This window comes from Hyperolius riggenbachi, chromosome 1, assembly GCF_040937935.1.
Source record: "Hyperolius riggenbachi isolate aHypRig1 chromosome 1, aHypRig1.pri, whole genome shotgun sequence".
Taxonomy (NCBI): domain Eukaryota; kingdom Metazoa; phylum Chordata; class Amphibia; order Anura; family Hyperoliidae; genus Hyperolius; species Hyperolius riggenbachi.
The window spans coordinates 465,502,685-465,519,488 of NC_090646.1; the positions used below are offsets into that span (position 1 = coordinate 465,502,685).

At 42.1% G+C, this 16,804-nt stretch overlaps 1 protein-coding gene across 5 annotated transcripts in view; it reads right to left on the reverse strand.

Annotated features, from left to right (window-relative positions):
- The window catches only part of RBM19 (RNA binding motif protein 19), a 253,651-nt gene that overhangs the window by 111,152 nt on the left and 125,695 nt on the right, over nucleotides 1-16,804 (reverse strand). For 2 of the 5 annotated variants that reach the window (XR_011021994.1, XR_011021996.1), the window contains exons 25-26: nucleotides 8,641-8,724; nucleotides 6,078-6,155 (exon numbers count right to left, since the gene is read on the reverse strand). The exons of the other annotated variants lie outside the window; for them this stretch is intronic. The gene's annotated coding sequence lies outside the window, so the exon portion shown is untranslated. The remainder of the gene's footprint in view (nucleotides 1-6,077; nucleotides 6,156-8,640; nucleotides 8,725-16,804) is intronic. 5 annotated transcript variants of the gene reach the window in all.

Below are 16,804 nucleotides of genomic sequence, written 5' to 3' on the forward strand. Positions count from 1 at the left end.
TGCACTCCACATTGGGAAACATCTACATTTTATATGTACGCTTTTTACAATTTTTACAGTAGCAGTCCTTTAAAGTCATTCTGCAGGGTGGCCACTTTTTCACAAAATCAATTTTTCAAAAAAATTAAGAAAGTATAACACTTTACAGTAACAGGAAACCAACCAGAAAGAGATATGGGTCTTATCCAATTCCCTTTTTCTCCTAAGTTTCTCCTAGGAGATAACTTTTAATTTGAAAAACTGTTTAAAATAACTTTTTTTTTCAGCACTCTGCAATTGAAAAAGTACTAAAAAGCAGGTGAAAAAGTGCTGTCAAAAATATTTTAATTTCTATAAGCCCTTTAGTTTCAAGATATAAGAACATAACTATGGTAGCTGGAAGATCTAAACAAATGAAATACAATGACATTTGTACTTTGCTCTGTCCATTGGTTGAGTCTGCGGTAAGTTTTTGGATCAACATAGGTCCAAGGGTATCGTTTTATTTTTTATTTTTTGCCTTGATCATGAAGCCATTTGTGGCAGTGAAGCTGGAATGTTGTATTTGATCATTTTGTTTGTAGAGCAGTGAATTCAGATATATACAGTGAATTCAGATATATACTCTCTTAATACCTTCCCTTAGGTTGCAGCTGTTATAGTCCACGTGTGTTCCTGTTTAGGCATGCTGACCAGTCTTTGCAAGTAATAAAAACACTCCTGTTGCTGGATAGTGTACCGGTTAAGGGCTATGCCTTTGACATGGGAGACCCAGGGTTCGAAACCTGGCTAGGGTCAGTACCTATACAGTAAGAAGTCCTTGGGCAAGACTTCCTAACACTGCAGGGTGGCCCTCGTAGGGTGGCCTTAGGAGTGTGCCCTTAGTGGCTGCAGCTCTTGAGTGCTTTGAGTCCAACAGGAGAAAAGCGCTATACAAATGTTAGGATTACTTCTATTTAATGTAGTACTTGAAATGCTAAGCAAAAGAGATCACATGACTATATGAGAACATTTACTGGTAACCACAAACCTTCCCAGTAGAAAAAGCAACCGATCTGGTAGGAATTGTGTCTGATGGCATTGTATTCTCCTAAGGTAACGGCAGCAAAGCTCATAGTACATTTGTAAAATAGGCATGTGCAAGTCTGTATGCATATCCAGCAAATGTAAAATCACAAAAAGACTATCATTAATAAATGTCAACCATGCCTGAAGTTTTGTCTTTCCCATGATAGCCATTTTTTCCCCACTATTTTTCTCTCATTTGTTCCAGTCTGACTTGATTTTTTTCTAACAGTGATGCTAACGCCTTTTTTTTATCTTTATTTAAGCCTACATTATGAAATCCTAAGTGCAATGCCTACATTTTCTCAACTCTGTGAATCCCGGCTCCCACTTATTTCTCCATTCCACCCTGTTCGATTCTGTCTTCTGTGCCGCTTTCATTCCTACTCTTTCTTCTCTCTGCTTCCATCCCTCGTCCACCCCCCCCCCTTCTCCGCGCTCAGCTTTCTCTCACTGAGCAGTAAAACTGATTAACCCCAGGTCACCCCCCTCCCTCTCTCGCTCGCTCCCTATTGCTTCTGGCTCTTCTCTTCTCTGATTTACACGCTGCGTTCCGCTCACCACATTTGCATATGGTTATTGCGATTTTATTCCACACCAGGATTTGTATTTTAAAGGAACCACGCATGAAAAAAATAAGCCTTGGGGGCTGGGAGGGATACGTAGCACTTTCAAGGTAAAAGAGAAAAAAAACAATAGGTGCATAAATAGAATGTAAATACTTAAGTTAATTGACAAGTCATATTTAACATTAAACTTTGATCTTTGAGATATTTATTGCAAACTGGATTGCTTGGGGGAAAAAAAAAAAAAATCATTGTGCTGCAATATGGTACGTAAAGGGTTAACATGCTCACAAAACCATGCATGCTAGTGTGTGGCGGTTATAAATCTGCCATCTTTTCTTGTCTAGGGTGGATGATATTGGATTGCTGCTCCAACCATTCATTTGTCATTTCTTAGGTGGTCAGGGCAAGGTGAAGCTCCCTGCCATTCTGCATCCTGCAAGCATCCTGTGTTTTCACTTAGGAGTACGGAATTAGAGAGAGACTTTAGAGTTTCAGGATGGCCAGGATATGCTGCAAACCTGAAATGCCAGGTCCTTGCTAAAGCTGATGCTGGATGCCAGAAAAAGGTTTACACAATGCAGACTGCAAACTGCAAAACAGAAAGTCATCACTGAACTGCTAATAACGGCTTATTGATCAAGCTAGAGAAACGAACCAGTCTTGACAAACTGCCCCATAGTTATGTAGGACTACTGCAGAGGCAAAGTGACTGTAGGTAAAAAAAAAAAAAAAGCAAGTGTGGTTAGCACTTATAACTGGCTCCAAATGAAATTGCCCCTGTGTTTTCAAATTAAAGAAAATATATACAAAATACTCTATAGATGGTACTTGACCCCTGAAGTACTTGCAAAAGTATACCCGGGTACTCCTGATTTATGCTGGAGAGAATGTGGTGAAAAAGGAACACTAGAACATATCTTCTGGCAATGCCCACTGATCTCACCTCTTTGGCAACAAGTCCAAACCCTCATTCTATCTGTTATGGGCACTCTGGTTCCCATGGACCCTTTAATAATGCTACTGGGTAAGCCCCCTCCACAGGTTATCAGACGTACCTCAAAACTTATCACCCACATATTGACAGCCACAAGACTCTCAATGCCACAGCTTGTAAAAAATAGCAGCTCCAACCATTTCTGAAGTTAAAAACAAAATAACCTGGACTAAAACCATGGAGCAAATGACGGCATCACTCAGAGATACTGAAGCAAACTTTCACAGGGTTTGGGACCCATGGATATATACTACCACCGACCACAACCCCCCCTGATGAGTAAACCTCCACAATTTACTCCGCTAATAATTTTAAACAATATAACCTTTCTCGGTAGGAGATATATTAGACCCTTTCTAACATCTCTGACTTTCCAAAGATTCTAGACCTATCTTGGCTCCCAACCACTGTGACTTATTGATCTACTATAATGTCAAATGTTATGATTATTTCTCATTTTATTTGTCCCCTCCTCCCCCCCCCCCCCCCCCCCCCTGTTTCACTGCTACTTTCTGGTGAAGGTCTTTTATACTTAAAAATAATCTAAACAGCAGGATTTTTTGAAAGCTCTTACTCATATTTACCTCCATGAAGTGACAGTCTGATACTTTGCTATTATACTGGTATTCCTTATACCTCTCCAACACATCTACAAGAGACCTCTGCCAACGTTTAAAGACTCACAATTATATATCTGTCACTGATGAACCCTGCTTTTTTATTTGTATAATGATCTGTTTGAATTGCTTTCTATGCTTGTTCATACAAAAATTTAAATTAAAAAAAAAGTGTTGAAATTGCTCCTGTGTTTCTACTCTTAACAGCTTCATTTAGGAACAGAGTCGGGATAGAAATTAGGCACAGAAAAAGACCCACCAGTAAGGTAAGTGCTATAGTGCAGACCCGCTAATGCAGTCAACCAAAATAACTGTCGTCACTGCTGCGGGGGACATTTAAAGAGAGTCTGAAGCGAGAATAAATCTCGCTTCAGACCTCATAGATAGCAGGGGCACACAAGGGGCATGTGTCCCTGATCCCCCAAATCCCCTCCGTAATGCGGGGGAGCGCTTCCTGGTTGGGGCAGGGCTAACCGCCGCAGCCCTGCCCCACGCGCGTCTGTCAGCGCATATTTCCGCCTCTCCCCCGCCCCTCTCAGTCTTCCTTCACTGAGAGGGGCAGGGGAGAGGCGGCGATGCGCCGCTGACAGACGCGACTGGAGGCAGGGCTGCAGCCGTTAGCCCTGCCTCCAGGAACGACCAAGTCTGCGACCAAGTGTCGCAGTGGGGGGTTTGGGGGTGAAGGGACCCCCGTTTAGCGGCGCTACAGCGGCGGTTTAGCAGGGGCACACGTGCCCCTGCTAACTATGAGCTCTGAAGCGAGATTTATTCTCGCTTAAGAGTCTCTTTGAAGGACCACTCTTGCAAAAAAAGTAATAAAAATACAAAATACATGTCTACACATGCCCAGAGAAACATGCACCAAACTTACTTTATTTCCTATGGTTCTCTCAGGTTTTGGACTAGTTTACCTCCTCATGCCAGATTCTTGGTACTTTCTTAATTCTTTACAAGATCAGTCCCTGGAAAGACCTTTACAAAGTTGTCAGCCGGCCTCCCTACTTCTTGTATGCTATTTTGTCAGCTGGACCCATTTAGTAAAGGTGCCCATACTGTACATCAGACGATGTATCGGTAGATTGACCATAAACCGGATCTCTCTCTGATTGAGTCTGATTCAAGAGAGATCTGTTGACAGCTTATAAACCACAGACTGACTTCCTATAGGTTTCAGCATCAAATCTATTGGAAATTGCCCTAGCGACCCCGCCTCCACCGTCCGCCTGATGTCACAGATGGTGGGCTCATGCGACGTGGTACAGGCACTTGTAGTAACAGCAGACAGAGGGTGATGGCAGAGGAGACTGGGAGTAGTGCCAGCAGAGACAGGTGGGAATTTCAAACACTTGGCTGGAGGGTCCACTGAGCAACTTATTGTGATATCGAACGCCGTTACCGCTGCACAACCGACCAAACACTTTCAACCAAGATTTTTCAGTAAGTCCGAAGGAAGATTTCAACCTATTTCAGCCTGAAATTGATCAAAACATTGTTTGGCCAGACAAGTTGCAGCACCGATTTTTATTCAATATGTCAAATCGATTGGTTGGTCACCCACAAAATAGGTAGATGTATGACCACCTTGTTTTTGTAAATAGAGAAAACCATAAGAACCGCCCACGTGGTGATGGACTAGTCCAAAACCCGTTAGATTTTTACTACCTACTGTAAGCACATAATTTATGTAGATAGTAGGTGAGGCATCAATCCATGAAATTAAGGGTTTATTGTGGAATCAGCATACAGGGCATAAAACAGTATGTAGGTACAAGGTACACAGTTGGCACACATTGGTCTCTGAGGAAGTGGGATTCCCGCAAAAAAAGCTGTAAGGCCGGTGTCCTTGTACCTACACACTGTTTTATGCCCTGTATGCTGATTCCACAATAAACCCTTAATTTCATGGATTGATGCCTCGCCTACTATCTACAGTAGATTTTTTGATCTGGACATGAGTTTGCACATCCTGGGAAGAGGACGGCTAACGTAACCGCCAGCTAAGTATTTAGTGCTGACCCAACCTCTAAACACTTTTCTACCCAATAATTTATAGTGCATGCTGCTGTGGGACAGATGTACATCCTGTCCTATATCCTATATGTATGTACACTCATGTATTTTAAATGTTGCAATGTTTGCCATAGTGGTCCTTTAAAAAGGCCACTTGAAACCGTGTCCAGTCAGAAGCTGATGATCCAGTCATGGTCAATATAAGTTGCACAATGCAAGATTTTTCAGATAAATTCACACATTCTTCCAGTTTTGCCACATTGGCTGCGTTCTATTGATTCCTACTTTAAAGTGAATCCATTGCTAAAGCTGCACCACACAAGAATCAAAGGGGTACAGTCAGTGACAGAAAAGACGGATTATGAAAACTCATCTGAAATATTTTCGGATTAACCCATTTTCTTATTATTTCCATGTATTCCTCTCGTAGGTTTCTTTAGAAGGGTCAGTCCACAGAAAATAAGTGACCTTTCATGTTTGGATAGATGCTTGGGAAGTATGAGTGACATTATCCTTCAGATTCATAAGAATCTCTTTTGGTTTATAGCGCAGATCTCCACATCGAAGTTTCCACCTCAGTTCTTACACATTAAAGGGATTTCTCACTCTCAGCGTTTGATTATTCAGTAACATTACATGAAGCAAAGTGCAGAAAGAGGTTTGAGACATTTTTTGCTAAAGAAAAAAAAAGTATTAAATGTTGGGGGAAAAGCCAGCGTTATCAGTAGGGAGAATTCACCATTAGAAGTTACTAAAACACAGAAGAAACCACTGGGTGACTTAGCTTGCCAAACATTCATTCTTAATCCTTTAAATGAATTTACAAATAATGTCTGTACATACATTTATGCAGCAGATTCTTCATAGCATCCTGGCAGGCTCATGAGTTTGAAGCTTAATACGTGGAGAGTGATTGTGGACCTGTAATTGTATAATGGGAACAACGGCTAATACCCCTTACATTTTCTGCTACATGATGTCTCCTATGACATCTCTGGCAAAAACATGTCCTTTATCTTAGTTCTCTATGGTTTCTCTATGGTCCTTGGTTTGAGTCATTTTCAATCCAGTCAGGGCAACATCTGACAGAAGGCTGAAGAGCTAGAGAACTTGGCTGCATAATGACCTACCATCCATCTGGGACAACCGCCAACACACATTATATGGAGGAAACTCTTTAGGGTCCATTCACACTGAATCAGTTGCTGTCAGTTATAACTGAACAGACAACGGATTAGGACAATAATGTCCATTGTTCCCTATGGCTCAGTTTGCATTAAATGTGCTTTAAAGAGAAACCGTAAGGGCCCATTCACACTTAAAAACGCAAAACGCTAACGCAAACGCTGAGCGTTTTTCTGGCGTTTTTCCCCTGGTTTTCCTAGTGATTTTCAAGCGATTTTTCACTGTATAGAAAGCGTTTTTCCAGCGTTTTGCGTTTTTGGGGTCATTAGCCTACAAAATTGTTTTCTTTTGATTTGATTGGTTGTTTGGATGTTGCAACACTCCTATTGGCTGCTGTTTCCCTCAAACAAGTCCTTTGCAATGTTGCCCCACACACGCATCGCATCTTTGTTAAGTTTATATGATGAGGACCCCTTTTCATACAGTATGGGTTGCGGCTGGACCCTGGTAATGAGATCTTCGCTGCAAAACCAGCTCATGGTGTGCTCCAGATACTCTCTCCAAGCTGCAGGCTAGCTAGCTGTCTCTGTCTGTCTCTCCTGACAGGAAATGCCATCTAAACAGGAAGAAGAGGCGTTTTATGGGTAATTTGCTAGGTTACCTGGGTAAAATCGCTGGCAAAACGCTCCTGACTATGAACAGACCAGCGTTTTCAGAGCTGTTTTCCTGCTTCCCTATCCTTAACATTGAAATGCTAATCGCTCTGAAACGCTCCAAAAACGCTGCATGCAACGCGTTTGCGTTTCAGCAAAACGCAAAACGCTTAGAACCATCCCATTCACTAACATTGGACTGGCATTTTTTTAACTACTAGCGTTTTCCCAGCGATGCTGAAATCGCGCTGAAAACGCTCTAGTGTGAATGGGCCCTAACCAAGAATTGAACTTCCTCCCAATCAGTAGCTGGTACCACCTTTCCCATGAGAAATCGATCCCTTTTCTCAAACGGATCGTCAGGGGGCTCTGCATGGCTGATTTCGTGGTGAAACCCCTCTCACAGTGTGATGTCAGCGCCTCACAGCACTGAGGTACTGACATCACACTGGGAGCCTTGTTGCATTGTGGAAAATAACAGATGTTTCCAACTGCCAAAAAAGCAAGCAGCAGCTCCTTCCAGTGACATCACCTACCAGCAGTAAAAATGTCACCAAGTGATAAATGTCAGAATGTAAATAAGGGAGAGGAAAGATTTTACAATGAGCAAATACTGACAATCATTTATACATAATTATTGTAAAAATTAAGAACTTTTTTAATTACATTATTTTCACAGGAGTTCCTCTTTAACTGAAGCTTTTTCACAATGCATTGCTATGAACTGAGTTAAAAAAAATCTGTTTTTTAGCGTTCAGTGTGAATAGGCCCTTAGGCTGCAGGAGTTAGGTTTTCACTGAGTTAAGGATCAATGAAGGAAGTATGGCCTGAAAATACAACTGCTCTCAAGACTTGCATTCTGTTGGACACCCCCTTTTTTTAAGGCATGAGAGGGGAGATTCAGGGAGGTGCCACATCATCTACTTCCCTGCTAAGATATGCCGAGAGGCTGGGGAGAGGGATGAGATTTATACTGCTCAGGTGGAGAGCCTTTTATTGCCTCTGGTACCTGCTGTATGTCTGCTTTAGCTAAAGCAGAAGAAAAAATGCAGTCACATGTTCAAGGTGTAGCAGGACGCTGCTAGGGAATCATTTGTGAGGCAGGACAGGTATTGGAGTTTTAGAGAACTCTTAAGAATTCGGAAATTCTCCACAAGAAATCACTCAAGAGTGATGATGAACACCTCCTTCACTGCCTTGGGACAAGGACTGGAGCTTGAGAGTCAAACAACTTTAAAGGAGAACTGTAGTGAGAGGTATATGGAGGCTGCCATATTTATTTCCTTTTAAGCAATACCAGTTGCCTGGCTATTCACCTAATCCTCTGCCTCTAATACTTTCAGCCATAGGCCCTGAACAAGCATGCAGCAGATCAGGTGTTTCTGACAAATTTAGACAGATATGACAAGATTAGCTGCATGCTTGTTTCTGGTGTGATTCAGACACCTCTTTAGGCAAATAGACCATCAGGGCTGCCAGGCAACTGGTATTGCTTAAAAGGAAATAAATATGGCAGCCTCCATATCCCTCTCACTACAGTTCTCCTTTAAACCTCATCGGTATGTAACCTGATGTTAGAAAAACATGTAACCTGCCACTGATCATTTCCTTTTATAAAAGCTACTTGCCTGCTTGTTGTGCTGTTCCTCTGCTTCTGGTGCTTTCTCATTCACTTGTGTTTCATCTACTCTGGCTCCACAGGAGACTGCATGCTGTTTCCAGTGTGAGAAACTACACGTCAAAAAAGCAGCAAGGCAAACAGCATAATTTAAAAGAAAAGTTGGTAGCCTCCATATCCCTCACACTTTAGATGTTTGACATGAGATGAGATATGCAGATCAGGTGTTCGGATGCCACGTAGAGGTCACACGTTGCATGCATGCTCATATGACAACCAGTAAACTGGAATTTCCAAAAACAGTATACAAAAATTGCTAATCCCCCTCCAAGCCGCCATGGATAGTGGGGGAAGATGTAAGTCGGTTTCCAGCTATTGCTGGCAGCCGACTTACAGTGTTTTTGTAGTAGTTTGTGCTCCGTCTTTTGACGGTACCCAAATTATTCATTGAGCGCCGCTATAGCCGTAATTCCTATTACAGCCTATGGTGGCGCTTTTTACAGTGCTCCTGACCGGTATATAAATCTCATTGAGAGCTACAGCACTTATTTGCAGTGATTGTGCAACATAATATTGAGATAAAGGTCCCCAAATTTGTATTTATATCATTTTTTGTTATTTGTAATATTCTGTGAATCAAAGCTCTTACTCAGTCTCTTTATTATTACTAAACATGGAATAAACAATGATGGATGCTAATTGACAGCTATGGGTTGCTTTCTTTGGTTGTTCCATATATGCCCCCTCCCCCCCCCCCCCCCCAATCTTGCAAACAACACTCTAGTTAGACTACTGCTGGTTTTTGATCCTTCTAATATTTACTTTTCAGGTCTCCATGCTGCTATTGTGCGATTGCCAAGTATCCCAGGATGATCAGAGGAGAAGATCAATTTATTTCACATGAAGTGTGTTGAAAGAGAATTCTTGCAGAAATTTGTAATTGATTTGATCAGGTGGCTAATCTGTAAATCTCTAAGTAGATGTGACCACGTGTTACCAGCTTCTCCATGAAGTCCTCCAGAGGACATAGTATATGCAATCAATAGCTCAACTCTAGTCTTCAGCGCTGGTCACCCCACCACGTCTGGCCAAGACAAAAAAGGTAAGTGGGTAGAGTCCTTGTCAATCAAAGCCATTTTCTTTACCTTCCCACAATAACAATTATTAAAGGGGCCAGAAATGGTGATCATTCTGCAAAATGCATTTGAAGGACCTTCAATACTGTTATAGTGGCTAGTGACAAAGACCCTGAAGTGACTTCAACAACATGCATTGAACATATGACAAACTACATAATCAGGGTTAGCTTAAAGCGGAACTCCAGTGAAAATAATGTAATAAAAAGGGTGCTTCATTTTTACAATAATGATGCATAAATGATTAAGTCAGTGTTTGCCCATTGTAAAATATTTTAAATCCCTGATTTATATTCTGACATTTATCACATGGTGACATTTTTACTGCTGGCAAGTGATGTAGCTGCTGCTTGCTGTTTTGGCAGTTGGAAACAGCTGTAAACAGCTATTTCCCACAATGCAACAGGGTTCACAGACAGGAAACTGCCAAGAGTACGTACTCAGAAGTTCTTTGTGGGAGGGGTTTCACCACAATATCAGCCATGCAGCGCCCCCTGATGGTCTGTTTGTGAAAAGGGATAGATTTCTCATGTAAAAGGGGTATCAGCTACTGATTGGGATAAAGTTAGATTCTTGGTCGGAGTTTCTCTTTACGTAAATAACTGAATATCTACTTTTTCAGACAAAGGATGAGACTGAAGCAAAATGTAAGTGTACTGAGCTCTTGTGCTTTTTTTGTTGGTCAATGAAACCATACAACAGAATCGAGGACCAATAGGGAGGTAATATGATAGGGTAGGTGCTCAGGGTCGTTGTCCTGCTCAAAGATGAACTGTCGCCCCAGTCTGAGTTCAAGAGCACTCTGGATCAGATTTTCATCCAGGATTTCACTGTACATTGCTGCAATCATCTTTCCATTTTTTCTGACTAGTCTCCCAGTTCCCGCCATTGAAAAACATCCCCACAGCAATATGCTTCCACCACGGTTCACTGTAGGATGGTATTGGCCTGGTGATGAGCGGTGCCTGGTTTCCTCTAAACAGGACACCTGGCATGGATGGATGGTGTAATGGTTAAGGGGTCTGCCTCTGACACAGGAGACCAGGGTTCGGATCCCGGCTCTGCCTGTTCAGTAAGCCAGCACCTATTCAGTAGGAGACCTTTGGCAAGTCTCCCTAACACTACAACTGCCTATAGAGCGCGTCCTAGTGGCTGCTGCTCTGGCGCTTTGAGTCTGCCAGGAGAAAAGCGCGATATAAATGTTATTTGTCTTGTCTTGTCTTGTCTAACACCAAAGAGCTCAATCTTTTTTTTCATCAGACCAAAGAATTTTGTTTTGTCATGGTCTGAGTGTCCTTCCATGTGCCTTTTACTAAGGAGTGGCTTTTGTCTGGCCACTCTACCATACAGGCCTGATTGGTGGCTTGCTGCAGACATGGTTGTCCTTCTGGAAGGTTCTCCTCTCTCCACAGAGAACCTCTGAAACTCTGACAGAGTGACCATTGGGGTCTTGGTCAGCTCCCTAAGGCCCTTCTCTCACGAATGCTCAGTTTAGCTGGCCGGCGAGCCAGGGTTATTTTACTGAACTGCCTGAATTGAGGCCATTGCATGAAAAAGTCTGAGTGAGATCGGTGATGCATCAGATAGCAATCACGTGGGCACTGTACACCTATAGAGTGAAAAGGCCTTAAAGAGCACCTGACCTGAGGCAAAGATACCAAAAGTAAACAAAAAGGTATGTTTATGCTGTATCTAAATACTAGTTTGTGTTGTCCACTCCTCTTATTGTTCCCCCTGGTCTCCGTAATCATGCCTTTCATCTAAAGTCAAATGTTCAGACGGAGAGGCAGGCTTGGTGTGATGTTCCCTTCTATCACCTTCCACTCCCTTCTCTTCCATGCCCCATTGACTCCCCTTAAAGAGAATCTGTATTGTTAAAATCGCTCAAAAGTAAACATACCAGTGCGTTAGGGGACATCTCCTATTACCCTCTGTCACAATTTCGCCGCTCCTTGCCGCATTAAAAGTGGTTAAAAACAGTTTTAAAAAGTTTGTTTGTAAACAAACAAAATGGCCACCAAAACAGGAAGTAGGTTGATGTACAGTATGTCCACACATAGAAAATACATCCATACATAAGCAGGCTGTATACAGCATTCCTTTTGAATCTCAAAAGATCATTTGTGTGTTTCTTTCCCCCATGCACTGAAGTTTCAGGCTGCTCTTTTCTTCTTGCAAACAGCTTTGCCCTTGTTTGTAATTCCTCAGTATGTGAAAGCCCAGCCAGCTCAGAGGACGATTTATCCAGCTGATTAGAGCAGCTTCTCTGTTCTCTCTTATCTAAATAACACACAGGCAGTGTGCATAGAGGGGCTAGAAAGGGTGAGTTCATAGCAGAACCACAACACTGAAGAACTTGGCAGCCTTCCAGACACAGGCCGACAAGTCTAAAAGGGGAAAGATACATTGATTTATTACAGAGACTGTCATAGTAGAAAGTGCTGCAGTTAGCCAGAACACATTAGAATAGCTTTTGGAACATGTAGGATGATAAAAAACAGGATGCAATTTTTGTTACGGAGTCTCTTTAAAAGTTACCTTAGTGCTAAAGGTTGGTGAAATACCACAATCTGTATTTTTCACTTTTTTTCCCGCATGCGGTAGAAGTTTGGTAATTTACCTGCTTCAATTATTATTATTAATGCTTCATTAAATTTAACATGCTTTAATTCACAAAGCCCTACTTGGTAAGTCTCACTTGCAGCTGTGGAGCAGGTCAGCGGTCAGGCAGGAAGCTGTGAGTCTGTGTGCATGAGTCTGCGTTTTCTGTCCAGGGCATCCCCCTTTAGATGTGCTGCAGCCACCAGGGGGAGCTTTTCTGTATAAGAGTATACAGATAGTTACATCTAAAGGGATGCAGAAAAGCCTTATAAAAATGTCTCCTTTTCCTGCATTGCCAGAGTGAAGTTCCGCCCTCCAGGGTATTGGACCAAATCTGAGGAGAGGCAGGGCTGGGTGGCTCTCCCTATTGGCTGTCTGCTACATCTGTCAATATGTTATCGCATTGGTGAGTGTGAGTTATCGGCTGGTCAGAGCTGGAGATAAATACCGAACGCTTTAATCTTTGCAATTTCTTGGCTTTTCTTGAGGTATTTAACGCACAAGTCGGTAATTTTGCTTTTCAGTGTGGTAATAGGGTTAGTGAATTGGCATTTGGCAAGTTGATCAGTATTATCAGCTGTTTTCTGCATTTACGAATGTGGTAATGCTTAGTGAATTGAGGCCATTTGATGTGCTTGCAGGTAACATCAGACATACAGACAAAATCAGTATTTGGTGTAGCTTCCTGGCTGGGTGTGGATGGGTGGAATCCAGTGGGGTTTGATTAAAATCTTAGTTTCACAGTTACTTGGGTTGAAAAAAGACATATGTCCATTGAGTTCAGCCAGAAAATAAAGTACACCAGCCTGCTCACTCACATATCCCTGTTGATCCAGAAGAAGGCAAAAAAAAACCCTTACAAGGCACGGTCCAATTAGCCCCAAAAGGGGAAAAAAAAATCCTTCCCGACTCTAGAAGGCAATCAAATAAAATTCCTGGAACACCACCACTGGGCATTACCTAGTAATTACAGGGAGTGCAGAATTATTAGGCAAATGAGTATTTTGACCACATCATCCTCTTTATGCATGTTGTCTTACTCCAAGCTGTATAGGCTCGAAAGCCTACTACCAATTAAGCATATTAGGTGATGTGCATCTCTGTAATAAGAAGGGGTGTGGTCTAATGACATCAACAGCCTATATCAGGTGTGCATAATTATTAGGCAACTTCCTTTACTTTGGCAAAATAGGTCAAAAGAAGGACTTGACAGGCTCAGAAAAGTCAAAAATAGTGAGATATCTTGCAGAGGGATGCAGCACTCTTAAAATTGCAAAGTTTCTGAAGTGTGATCATCGAACAATCAAGAGTTTCATTCAAAATAGTCAACAGGGTCGCAACAGGGTCGCAAGAAGCGTGTGGAAAAACCAAGGCGCAAAATAACTGCCCATGAACTGAGAAAAGTCAAGCGTGCAGCTGCCAAGATGCCACTTGCCGCCAGTTTGGCCATATTTCAGAGCTGCAACATCACTGGAGTGCCCAAAAGCACAAAGGTGTGCAATACTCAGAGACATGGCCAAGGTAAGAAAGGCTGAAAGACGACCACCACTGAACAAGACACACAAGCAGAAACGTCAAGACTGGGCCAAGAAATATCTCAAGACTGATTTTTCTAAGGTTTTATGGACTGATGAAATGAGAGTGAGTCTTGATGGGCCAGATGGATGGGCCCGTGGCTGGATTGGTAAAGGGCAGAGAGCTCCAGTCCGACTCAGACGTAAGCAAGGTGGAGGTGGAGTACTGGTTTGGGCTGGTATCATCAAAGATGAGCTTGTGGGGCCTTTTCGGGTTTAGGATGGAGTCAAGCTCAACTCCCAGTCCTACTGCCAGTTTCTGGAAGACACCTTCTTCAAGCAGTGGTACAGGAAGAAGTCTGCTTCCTTCAAGAAAAACATGATTTTCATACAGGACAATGCTCCATCACACGCGTCCAAGTACTCCACAGCGTGGCTGGCAAGAAAGGGTATAAAAGAAGAAAAACTAATGACATGGCCTCCTTGTTCACCTGATCTGAACCCCATTGAGAACCTGTGGTCCATCATAAAATGTGAGATTTACATGGAGGGAAAACAGTACACCTCTCTAAACAGTGCCTGGGAGGCTGTGGTTGCTGCTGCATGCAATGTTGATGGTGAACAGATCAAAACACTGACAGAATCCATGGATGGCAGGCTTTTGAGTGTCGTTGCAAAGAAAGGTGGCTAGATTGGTCACTGATTTGTTTTGTTTTTGAATGTCAGAAATGTACATTTGTGAATGTTGAGATGTTATATTGGTTTCACTGGTAAAAATAAATAATTGAAATGGGTATATATTTGTTTTTTGTTAAGTTGCCTAATAATTATGCACAGTAATAGTCACCTGCACACACAGATTTCCCCCTAAAGTAGCTAAAACTAAAAACAAACTAAAAACTACTTTCAAAAATATTCAGCTTTGATATTAATGTATTTTTTGGGTTCATTGAGAACATGGTTGTTGTTCAATAATAAAATTATTCCTCAAAAATACAACTTGCCTAACAATTCTGCTCTCCCTGTATAGCCATGGATGTTTTTTAATTAACAACAAATATGAACTCTCCACATCTTCAAATTTGCTGCACCATCGGGCTGTGTGTACACTAGTGTTTACTCAAACACAACGCAGCACATTTCAGATGTATTTGGTATCAGTTAGCCAACCACCCACTGAGTTCAAAGAAATCAGGAAGTCATTCCAAACGCAGCAGAATAAAAACAGACTGCATTCGGGAAAATGTTATACAGGCCAAATGCAATTTGAAGTGCATTTTACATGCAGGTTGACACTGTTTCATAAGATCTCATTTAAAATTCATACACTGCATTAAATGAAGGGCTAAATACATCCCAATATCCAGGTATTCAGGGTTACTTAAAAATTACAGCTGGTGCCTAACTTTTGAGTTTCTCTGTATTTATTGTAATCAGAAAAAGCCAACATGTTTCGGACCAAGGGGCCCTTACTCATGGCTCATGAACAGCCATGAAGTCTAATGAACAAGTGGACAAGTGCGGACCATTTTTGTTTTTTCTTCAGTATTGTTGGGAATCAAGCTTCCAGGATCCAGCACTGTACAGTACTGGGGGTACAGCGGTAGATTTCCTTTTTGCTATTGTAATCAGAGCTGGTTTCCTCCTGGATTGGATAAACCGACGGAATTACAAAAGAATATGACCAACCTTGGTCTAAGTCAGGGGTGTTAAACTCATTTAGATAAAGGGCCAAAATCTACAACGTAGCCTAAGTTGCATGCCTTTCTGCAGAGTAGCACAGTAAAGCAATTTCATAATTACCTGCTCCAGGTCTGCTTCAGATGTCCTCTGATTTTCTTGACAGACTGTGCTGTATGCTGCATACCTCTGGCTCTCGAAAGCATGTCACGTGATCGGGAGCTGGAGGTATGGAAGCACAGAATTTGCAGTTGCTGGGAAGAACAGAAAAGGCCTGACGCATTGATGGAGCAGATAAATATTACACTGCTTTGCTACTCTGAAATGTGGGAAGAGGGTGTCAGGGGGGAAAGGTGTGTGTGGGTATTTTACCTGCCACACAAGGGGTTTTGGATCCCATGAGGGGGGGGGGGGACCCATACTTATTTCGCTGGGGGGTCCAGTGGTTTGTTGCTGCACCCTGCCTAAAATTGTCAATGTTTCAACTATAAACTGAGTCACTGGTATGTTCCTCTGCATGAGAAGACAAGGTGTTCTCATTCTGTTACTGCTTACAATGATGCAGATTTGAAGCTTTTGAGGGCCACATTAAATGGCAAGGAGGGATGCATTTGGCCCATAGGACTTGAGGTTGACACGCGTGGTCTAAGTACTTTAGATACACAACTCAAATGCAAAATCAAAAATTGTGTACACAAGCCATAATAGTGTAGAGAAAGTATATAGAGACCTTGAAAATTCTCACCACGTTTTTTCGATTTAAAATCGGATGTAAAGCTTGAAAAATTATCAATTTTTATTTTTTTGGGTACTGTAAACTTGTTGAAAAGAGCTAGAAAAGCAGGGAACTCTAGATATACCGTACGCCCTACTGAAGGCAGTGTGGTTCTGATGCTGCGGCTGTTGAGATGAAATACATACGCAAGGTTAAATCATCATACAAGAAAATACCTTTCTATGATGCTCTGGGAGAAAAAGGACAGAAAAATGGCAATACAGCATCCTGATGGTGTAGTAGGAGACAGCCATCACTCCACCTACCCAACTGAACACGCATTAGTCTGGGACCACATTTGCATGCTTTTTTTTTTTACCACCAAAATCCCATTACAACTGACACCAGGTTAATCAACGGGATGGTTCACAGTTTAATGCAATTTCCGTATGCCGGTAAAAATGTAGGCTATATTTCTATTGTGCTGGCGTCTTGCAAGATGCAATGCTGGCACTTGTGCAATGCAAG